The following is a 10084-nucleotide window of genomic DNA, read 5'->3' as shown; positions in this document are numbered from 1 at the left end:
TGCACTATAGTCCAATTATTTATTTAAAAAAAAGAATAAAAAATCCTACGTCACATCTATTACTTATATTCAATTTTGTATCTTCAGCTCGTGAATGCTAGAATAGCTATGACATTAATTAATACGAATGTAATTTAAATGTTCTCATAGTTTGTAAAAAGACGTGTAAATCTGATAAGATAAGATTGTATTAGAGTTAAATGTAAAGGGATCATAAGAAAAACTCAAAAAATATGTTTTAGAGTATTACTGTTATATTTTGAAACATAATTCGGGGAGTGTCGCATAGCACGCAGGCACGCAGACACGCAGCGGCGGTACGCTCGCGCGAGGGTCGGTTCGGCGCGCGCGGTGCGAGGGCGGCAGCGGCTTGGGACGCGCGACAGATTCGCAAGGAGGCTTCCGCGGGCGGGTCGCTGACCCGTCCCGCGCACGGCTCGGGCGCGCCAATGTCAGGGCCGGTGCAGCGGTCAGCTGACGTCTGGCGGCGCGCGGGGGACGAGCCGCCGGCTCCGAGGTGCAGTCGAGTCCCGCGCTCCGGCAGAGGCACACGTCTCCTCGACCTCGCCGCGCTATAAATAGGAACGAGCGTCGACGCCGCGCGCTACTCTGGCGCCGGGGCTGTATCCGAGTCAGGTACCTGAAGTAGCGCGCGGTGCCTACGCTCGATACGCCACTCCACACCTCCAGTCAGCACACCGGCCGCCGCACGCCCATTGTACTTCATCAGGTGCTCTGGTGATAATAGTTCCAGGCGCTTGTTGGAGTACACTTACCGTGTCGGCGGTTTTCTTCGAGAGCACGTGGCCGCGCGCAGCAAGGTAAGGCGACGAGGGGCAGTGAGTCACGCGTCGGTCGCCGGTTGATGACCTGCAGACACCCCCTCCTTGGGCCGCACCCTCGCAATTTTTGCAAAGATCACATTTGCACTGGTCATCGAACCTATCTAGAACTGAACAAAGGCAGCCAAAACTGGTTTTCGTATATTTGGTCGGCAACCGCCCGCTGACGCGTTTTCCTGTACGATTCTTATGAGCCTATCGTCGTGTGCGCAATGTGATTAATTTTCAGACTGCTTGAAGGCCCTTTAAAAGTGAAATCGAAGGTGATCGAGAATAAAATGCATAGTTAAGCCATATGTTGCATTTATTAAATTATACGTGTCAAAAAGCATTCTTGCAAAACATTGAATCAATGGGCAAAAATTGAAGATAAATTAATGTGTATTTAACGAAATTTGCCGACAACACGCGGACGATGCTTCCATGCTTTTATTGCTTCTATTAACTCGGGAGTCGGGACGATTTGAAATGGTTGTCGCGGCTTCGAGAATGTGCCCGTTTTTCATTGATATCTTAAAAAGTGTAATTCAATCGAAACTAAGACTTTATTACCATGGCGCAAAGACGAATCTACCACATTTATGCAAAAAAATCGTCTTGGTAGATAATATATAATGCAAAGAACCAATAAAAGTACACGTCTCGGGTGGATGACTCATTGGAATGCGTCTAATTGTCGAAGAGAAGGCAAAGAATGTTCGTGTTAGATTTCAATTTAGAGTGAAACTAAATCGAGTGACAATGGCAGGTTGAATTCCGTCAACTGACGACCAAAAACGCTTTTTTGCTGCTCCTACGCGACTGATAAAAACTTACTGTTCGATAAAGCAAACGATGAGAAATAGTTATTATAAAGCTAGGTATAACTGTAAAATTTCAGTGTTTTTGTTGTCACTGCTCAAACGTTAACGCCTGTGACTTCTTTTAATAATATACCTAGAAATCATAAATATTTATTCTGATTCTGAACGTTCTGTTGATCTGAGTCATTGGGTGAATGGTCTAGACTTGAAGACATCGATTCAAACTTAGTGGGCTGACGCAGATACCGAGAAGTTTCGGTCGTGCATTAAATATTTCGGAGAACTTTCAACAAAACATTTTGCTATGCTTAAGGTAAATCTCAAACCAGACTTTTTGAGTATTGGTTCAAACGTAAAATGAATTAAAGTATGGTCAATATATCTAATCAGTATCTCAAAAACTCAGTATTAACAAAGTTTTACATCTTCGCTATTACGTTGACTTAATCATAAATGAAACCGTACATATAAGATTGATGAATAATCCTATTATTAATTAATATTATAAATGCGAAAGTTTGTAAGTATGGATGTATGGATGTTTGTTACTCTTTCACGTAAAAACTACTGAACCAATTGCAATGAAATTTGGTACGTAGACAGCTGGATAACTGGAATAACATATAGGCAACTTTTTATTCCGATATTCCTACGGGATACGGACTTACGCGGGTGAAACCGCGGGGCACAGCTAGTGTGTTTATAAGTGTCGTTTGGTGGTGTTGGTACCAGGATAACGTTTAGGTATAAATTATCTCTCAAAACTAGCCTTTAGGACCTCGAAAGACCAATATTATATCGGCAAAATATTTAGGACACGGAGTAATACAATTTTATGTTTCGTATATAGAAAGTTATTTATATTCCAGTCAATTCATTGTCTGAATCCATGATATATTTACAGAGCTACACTATCAAGCTAATGTATCTTGGCAATGAATCTAAATTGACACAAGTTACAATATTTCTCGTTTTGTTAATCGTGGTATTTTATCTCGTTGTGTACACCTTCAATTCCTTGTTATCTTAATATTTGCAACAAGCTTCCAAACATTTAGATTTTCGTATCTCATTTCTTAATAAATCATTAATATTTTGCTTTATTTTTGTTACTTAAAACAACGTTACTTGAATCCGCGTTATTAAGATAAGCGTGGACAAACGGACAATAAACAATGTCTTTAATCGCGGGTTTTTAAATTCTATGAATAATAAAAATATAGCTCTTTTTGTATACTAGATGATAAAATTGTTTTTCATTGTCAGGTATTGAAGTTAATTAGTTATTAGAATATGTCTTTAATATCGGATTTATCGATGCCACCATCATGGTGAATCATTTATCATAATAGCAGTCTTATCGTATGACCTCAAATTCTACTTCGACCTGTTATTGTAAGTTGAGCAAATAAAAATTGCTGAATTAGCGAGCCGCTGAGACCCACGTAAATTTAAGGTTATTTTTGAAATTATTGTTATGAAAATTATTTAAAATTGGAGTTATCAAGCACATCGTACATATTAATAATTGTCTCGTTACAGCTGCAACATTGATAGTATTGGTACAATGACATCTAAATTATATAATATATATAAAATTATAATTGACAAGGTCAGGACTCGAATTATATCTGACATTTCATTCGATTTATTTGATTAAAAAATGAGACATTCACTAAAATAATGAAAAATAATTGCCAAAATCGGTCCAGCAGTACATGTGTGATGCTGTTACAAAGAGAGAAATAGGGATTTAAATTTTTATACAATACTAGCTGCGCTCCGCGGTTTCACCAACGCAAGTCCGTATCCCGTAGGAATATCGGTATAAAAAGTTGCCTATATGTTATTCCAGTTGTCCAGCTGACTACGTACCGAATTTCATAGCAATCGGTTCAGTAGTTTTAACGTGAAAGTAACAAACACTCAAACATCCTTACAAACTTTTGCATTTATAATAATATGTAGTAGGATAGGATAGTAGGAAGTAGGGTAGTAAGATAGATTTTACAAAAACGGTTAATACATTGCAACAATATTATTTTAGGAAAAGTAAACTTAAAATTAACGTATGGTATAATGTGGATGAAATAAGCATAAACAAAAGATTATTGACACATAAAACAGAAACGGCACTGCGAGTAAATGCAAGTCTTATATATATACTCGAAATAAATATGTGGGCGGACGTCTTATTTATAATTCCTTTGTCCACTTTCCACGAGTATTTCTTCCTATATTTGCACTCTGATTAATTATGTTTAATACACAAAAATATATCAAGATTATTCCTTTTGCGCATTCCATATTAAAAGGTTTTGTTTATGAAACGAAGGGAAATTTAAATTGTTTACGTATATGTCGCAGGTCTATTGTCAAATCCATGATATTACAATTTCACAAATTATAATTTGACTGTAGATTGTCAATCGACTTCAATTTTTACAATAAACAGCCTGGATTTAGTGAAATTGTAATCTCATGGGGACACTAGTGATATCATAATAAATCTAGGTATATTTTTAACGAAGTGCCAAGTGTCTACATGCAACTTTTAATGCTACCATACGCTCTAAATTGCGCCATAGACAAAAACGCTTAGTAACAGAGTCATAAAGTTTTAGGATAATTGAACGCCCCTGTCTACGTGTCTGACCTTCTCTCCCACAAGGTCTTGAGTAAGGTCGGGGGCTAGACGAAGGGCGCTCCCCTTTCCCTACTGAGGGTGACGGGGATTTTTGTAACTAACCTCAAAATGCCCTTAGAAACGAGTTCGATCGACTTGTTTCTTATTTATTTGCGTCGACTCGCGTCTTTTTGTTTATGATAATGCGAATCGGCGTGGTTGTTTTGTTTTCAAATTTATCAACTACACTGCTGTTCTATCGCGATTATTGTAATTGTAATCATTATATAATGCCGTGTGTAATTTTGATGACGAATTTCATTTTATCGGCAACTCATTAGTAATGTGTTTTATTATCATAATTTATTGTAAGCATGAAATTACAGTTTTCAATTGATTCAAAATGATATGTACTATCTATTTTCTAATTTGTTAAGTTTTCTTTTTGTAATGTAAAAAGGCTGAATAGCGGTGCGTGTGGACACGTGATCGACGTTCTGAAACCAATCGTGTGGATCCATCTTTATCATTTGAGCAAAATAGAGAATTTTATATTGAATTCATTATTCGTTACGCTTTCTAGTTCAGACGCTATATGCAATCGGGTTATATTAATCTCTCCTCACACATACTGTATAACAATATATTAAAGCAATTAGAACTACAATATTATCCTAATAAACGTAGTTCTATGCTTACTTTAAACATTCATGTAGCTGATATGTAATCATCTGATATGTAATTATACTAAATCACAGAGAAAGCGAATTCAAATATCTGTTTAAATTATACTTTCAATTTTATCTTTTTTAAATATGATAAAAATTGTATATATAATTTACGCTTTAACATCCAAATCAACGGAATGTTACAAAATTTTTCATATTTTGCATTTTTATTCGATAGCTATTTCTTCAGCATCAGCTTGGCCTACTCTATAATGATATTTCTTTATGTGGCAATAAAGCTTGTTCTCTTTCTTTCTTTTTTTCATAGACAACAGAAAGGGAACTCCATTAATTAAAAAAATGTTAGCAGACGATGCAGACTTGTTAATTCTGTGAGAATTATAGATAGCTATGAGATGGTCAGTTGTATTTTAAAGTATCACCAATTTTAAATCAGGCGGAGTGTATTCGTGAGGATTTATTAATAATTTTATATGTACATATATTATATCCGTGCTTGGTGTCGATGACCGTTGTATGTAAATAGATATGCTTCATATAAACTTTAGTATTAACTTGTTAATAGCTTATTTTGCAATATTCATACAAAAACCAATTAATTGTTATAAGTATATGGAAATGTTTGGTATTTACCTGGTTTAATTTATTTGTTAGAAATAATCGGTCATTTTTTATATGTTTGTAAGCGTCGTTTGCAAAAAATCGTACTAATTACCAACTGCTTTAGACATCTTCATTATCACTATAAATGGTTAATTATTTCATTAATTTCTATATGTAAAATTGTAAACATATAAATCTTTATTAAAAACACCTGTGTTTGCTAGAGCGCTAAATAGCTTTCAATATTTTGTCAATATATTCAACAATCACGTCATCACTTAAAGGAACACATACCTACTTATTGCTAATAAGAAAAACTACAAATATAGGTGAAATCCATTCACATAATGATAAATTTTTACATAAATTTTATTGGTATATATTGTATCTATCCGCAAAATAACAATAAATATATATGAATTGATCAAAAATTTTAAGTATTTTTGAAATTAAATTCTTATTCAAGTTGCCTTTGTAGTCGGAGAACACGCATTATATCATAGTTTCTTGGAAAATCGTTTGAGAATTGAGATACACAACTTTACACGTGGCTTACACGTGATTACATCTAAATCAATTTAAAATTTTATACGTATTCACGGGTGGTTCGATTTTTATTAAGGGCAAGATATGCCCTAGAAGACAATGACTTTAATGAAGTCATCATTGTAAAACAATCGTTGTTATTTTAAATATTTTTTTCTTTTTTACCTTTTGCCTGTTTTCTAAGTGACTTTTTAGTGTAACATAATTATAAAAGTACATGTTGTATATTTAATTTAAAAAAGAATATGTAAATCATTTTAATTTCGTTGTAAATAAATGAAGCGTACTTTATTAATTCCTACTAGAGTAAAGAAGGGTCCTGTAAAGTCCCACAGAGGGACTTTTTATCGGCCGCTTGGACAGATCACACAGGAGTATCGATATTTAAATTTTAGATGTCAGTCTGTAAACTGCATTCATTAAGGACATCGCTAAGAAAGGTTAGTATCTAGAAGTTATTATTGTACGACTAGAAATTTTGATTTTAATATTGATAAGATGTTTAACCTAATTAAAAATAGGAGGAGGCTCTTAATTCAACTGTATTTTTGTGTTTGATAACTCTCTTTATATTCTACAGCTTTTTTCTTGTTATGTGGTCCATTTAACTTGATCTAAATTTGACAATTCGAAGGTAATTGTAGTTTTTTGATAGAAATTATTGTAATAGTTCTAATTAATAATTCTGGATGTGGTCTCGCATGTCATAAGTTGATATTGTAGGTAATTGTCACTATTAATTGCGTAACCTTTATTTATCTATTGGTTCTACTAATTGTCAATTATAACAACATATTATATATTAAATGTTAATATAATAATAATATGTAAAATAATTCAATATTTTGATATAAGTAATATCATCACCTTGACTAAATATGTGAAAAAAATCTTTTAATCAAAACCAATTCTGTAGATATCTATGCTGATTGTAGACTTAACTTGCTCACGAATAAATTAAGAAAAGAATAAAAAAATATTCAAGTTATATAAACTAAATACACACAGTAATGGCCTCGACAACAAAACGTGTAAAAAATAATTGACTCAGCCTATGCTTACAGTATTTCATAAACGAAACTAATTCATACATACGGCCAATGACCATGGACCTCTGGGGAATTAGGGCCCCTTTTCTATCTGCCATTGTTATAGACAAATATAAATTACCAGTGTCTTGTGAGTTATTTTAATAGAAGTAGGAAGCAGCTACTTAACTTACATTTAACTTTTCTTTTTAATTTCGTCGCTGACTGAAATATCCAGGTAAATATTTGTTATTTCAGTATTGTAAAGTTGAATAACGATTGTATATTCATATTTATTGTTCACGTGTAATCGTAGATAAATATAGCTCTATTGTTTTGTAACGAAATTTCAATTATTTCGTAATTATATTAATATTGTATAAACAATAAGACGATAGATAATAACATTAGGGTCCTTTTAATTTGGTTTTAAATAATCTATAAATTGTATAATACAGCGTGCTCAGATTATACAAAAGTGGATGCGCGTTTGAAGGCCAATAAAACGACATGTCTACCTGAAAAGCGGATCAGGTCGTCCGTCCGTTCACCCTCGACCTTGCCCCGACCCACTCGTCTGGACTTGTGTCCTTATTCGATATTCCACACAGACGACCAGGAGAAAATGGAACAAGGTAAAACATACTGTTATTCGTTACATGTAACTTTATGAATTATGACGAATCAACTAGCTTAGTTGTAAGAAAGTAATATTGTCTTAGTATTTAAATACATATGATTTATTATACAATAACATTAATTACCCCTCACGGGGTCACGGGTGGCCGAGAGGCTAGGCGTTGCTACGGTTTCGCAAAAAGACGCGGGTTCGAATCCCGCCTGATCGAAATGTTTTCTATTCTTTCAAAATTTCTCATTAATTACCCCAATTCATTTCAAGATATCAGTTCTGTTGTCACATGTTAATTGTAAACCTTATATAAATAAGTATACGAGTAAGGCACAAGCCAGTCTTTCAGGATTAACTTTTATAGATAACGACTTAAATTATACGAACCAGCTATTTCATTGCAAGTGTTATGTGGAAAATCACACATAAACTTCCAGTATACAGTTTAGTAAACATATTTTATTGACTAGCACATGATTATGTTCTTAATAGAATTTTTGTCAATATTGACTGTATAGCAGTTGGATATATTTTGTCATATACAATTTGGTCATAAATTTATATACTTGTTCGGAAAGTGCATAGAATTAAATTCATAAATATTTATTGTTATCATATAATATTTTATATATCCAATTATTGTTATCATATTGTACCTGATTGTACAGATGAGACTGCAGTTTAAGTTACTCAATAAGAAATTAGATAATTGTTTCTTAATCCCATTACCTTGTGTACAATTTTAAACGCATTCGATTATCTGATTTGCTTCAGCACTTCCTCATAAACATTTAAATGAAAAGATATATACCACCATATTTTCCTGTAATGACACAATTGTCTGTGTTTATGCGAGGCCCCTATTCGGGGCCCCACCAATCACTGATACGTCACTGTCTAGCTATTATAAGCATATCTAATGATCCAGAAAAAGCTGCGTTTTTCTTGTTATACTTGTAACTACTCTTTTTGCGGAATGACGGAATATATACCGAGTCATCACGATAGATATTCCTCTAGGAATTTAATTCTAAGTTTAAGTTCATCTTTCATAAGAAAGATAAACAAATTGTCACATTTATTAAACCAAAAATCTTTTTTTTGCCTTTTTTGAAAATTCTCTCGCGTTCAGTGATGTTTTTATAAAAATGCAAAACGATTAAAAAAAGGTGTCTAAAGTTAGAAGTCACATTTAAATATTTTATTTGTTTATAAATGTGGCACTTGCGATTATATAATTTAATTTCAATAAATATAATGTAATGTTTGTATCTAATGATTTGACCATCCATGATGTGCAAAATCTGTTCAATTTAAAGCAACCTTACGTACACATACCAAACATAATAACAAAATCATGTTTACTTAAAATATTTGATAGCCCTGCAAAATACTTGAAGCAGTCAATAAATTGCACACTACTAAACATTAGGCCGTTTAAATGTTTATATACTACATTTTTGCATGTCTGTGTATTTATAGCTGTAGGCGTCGGACGACGCGACCTTGTGTCCGAGACAGTCCAACTATAGAACACGGCAAATTTGCTCACAATACTAACGCTTAATTTGCAATACCCGCTCCATTGCCCGTTTGGTATTGTATGCGTGTTCCAGGTTTGGTGTTGGCGGAGCGATGTATGCGGTACATTGCGCAGGAGCGGTTCCTGTGGGCGCCGCGGTGGGGAGGGCTGCGCGCGCGTCGCCTCACTCGCCAATTTTGCACAGTGATAAGTTCAACGACTCGCCGTTGGATGTGTGAATCAAGTTTGATACGGCGTTTATGTGTAATTAACAAGCTTATATAAGAACATGTGTAAATAAATTCTGAATGCATATTACTAAATATATTGTCATTTACAATGATTCTGTTTATCAAATAATCAACTTCTGAAGGAGGTTTTTCCGTATTAAATATTGGTTTTATTAAATAGCATAAACACGCCAGCAAAAAGAGTTCATTGACGTTATAATCTTGAAGCGGGTGAAGCATAGATTTGAGTTTACGTCTTTATTTTATTAGAATTACAAAATATATAAATTACGGAACATATAATTTTATGTATTTGTTTACTGAACAATTTTAGACGCTTCTTTAACAGATTTTGCCGAGAATGAAACATATTTTATGATTGTAAGGTAGGTTGCTTAAAAAATTGTGTTCAAAATCAGGAACCCACTGAAAATATTAAATCCTTAAAAAGATTCAAGAGAATCTCTTTTTGTAATTTGATATGTAAAAGTGAAATACATATTTTTCTTACTTACAATATTATCTCAATATTTTTGAAGATTAATTATAAATACAATTCGTTTT

At 33.7% G+C, this 10084-nt stretch overlaps 1 long non-coding RNA gene across 1 annotated transcript; it reads left to right on the top strand.

Annotated features, from left to right (window-relative positions):
* The first annotated feature begins 213 nt into the window (after window positions 1-213).
* Window positions 214-9609, top strand: LOC119834264. Its single transcript, XR_005287999.1, has 4 exons — window positions 214-1958; window positions 6415-6549; window positions 7596-7772; window positions 9385-9609. It is a non-coding gene; the product is annotated as an uncharacterized LOC119834264 (long non-coding RNA).
* Window positions 9610-10084: the final 475 nt, after the last annotated feature.

This window comes from Zerene cesonia, chromosome 19 (assembly GCF_012273895.1).
Source record: "Zerene cesonia ecotype Mississippi chromosome 19, Zerene_cesonia_1.1, whole genome shotgun sequence".
Classification (NCBI taxonomy): domain Eukaryota; kingdom Metazoa; phylum Arthropoda; class Insecta; order Lepidoptera; family Pieridae; genus Zerene; species Zerene cesonia.
The sequence above is the reverse complement of the archived record's forward strand: the minus strand, read 5'-3'. Positions and strand labels throughout refer to the sequence as shown.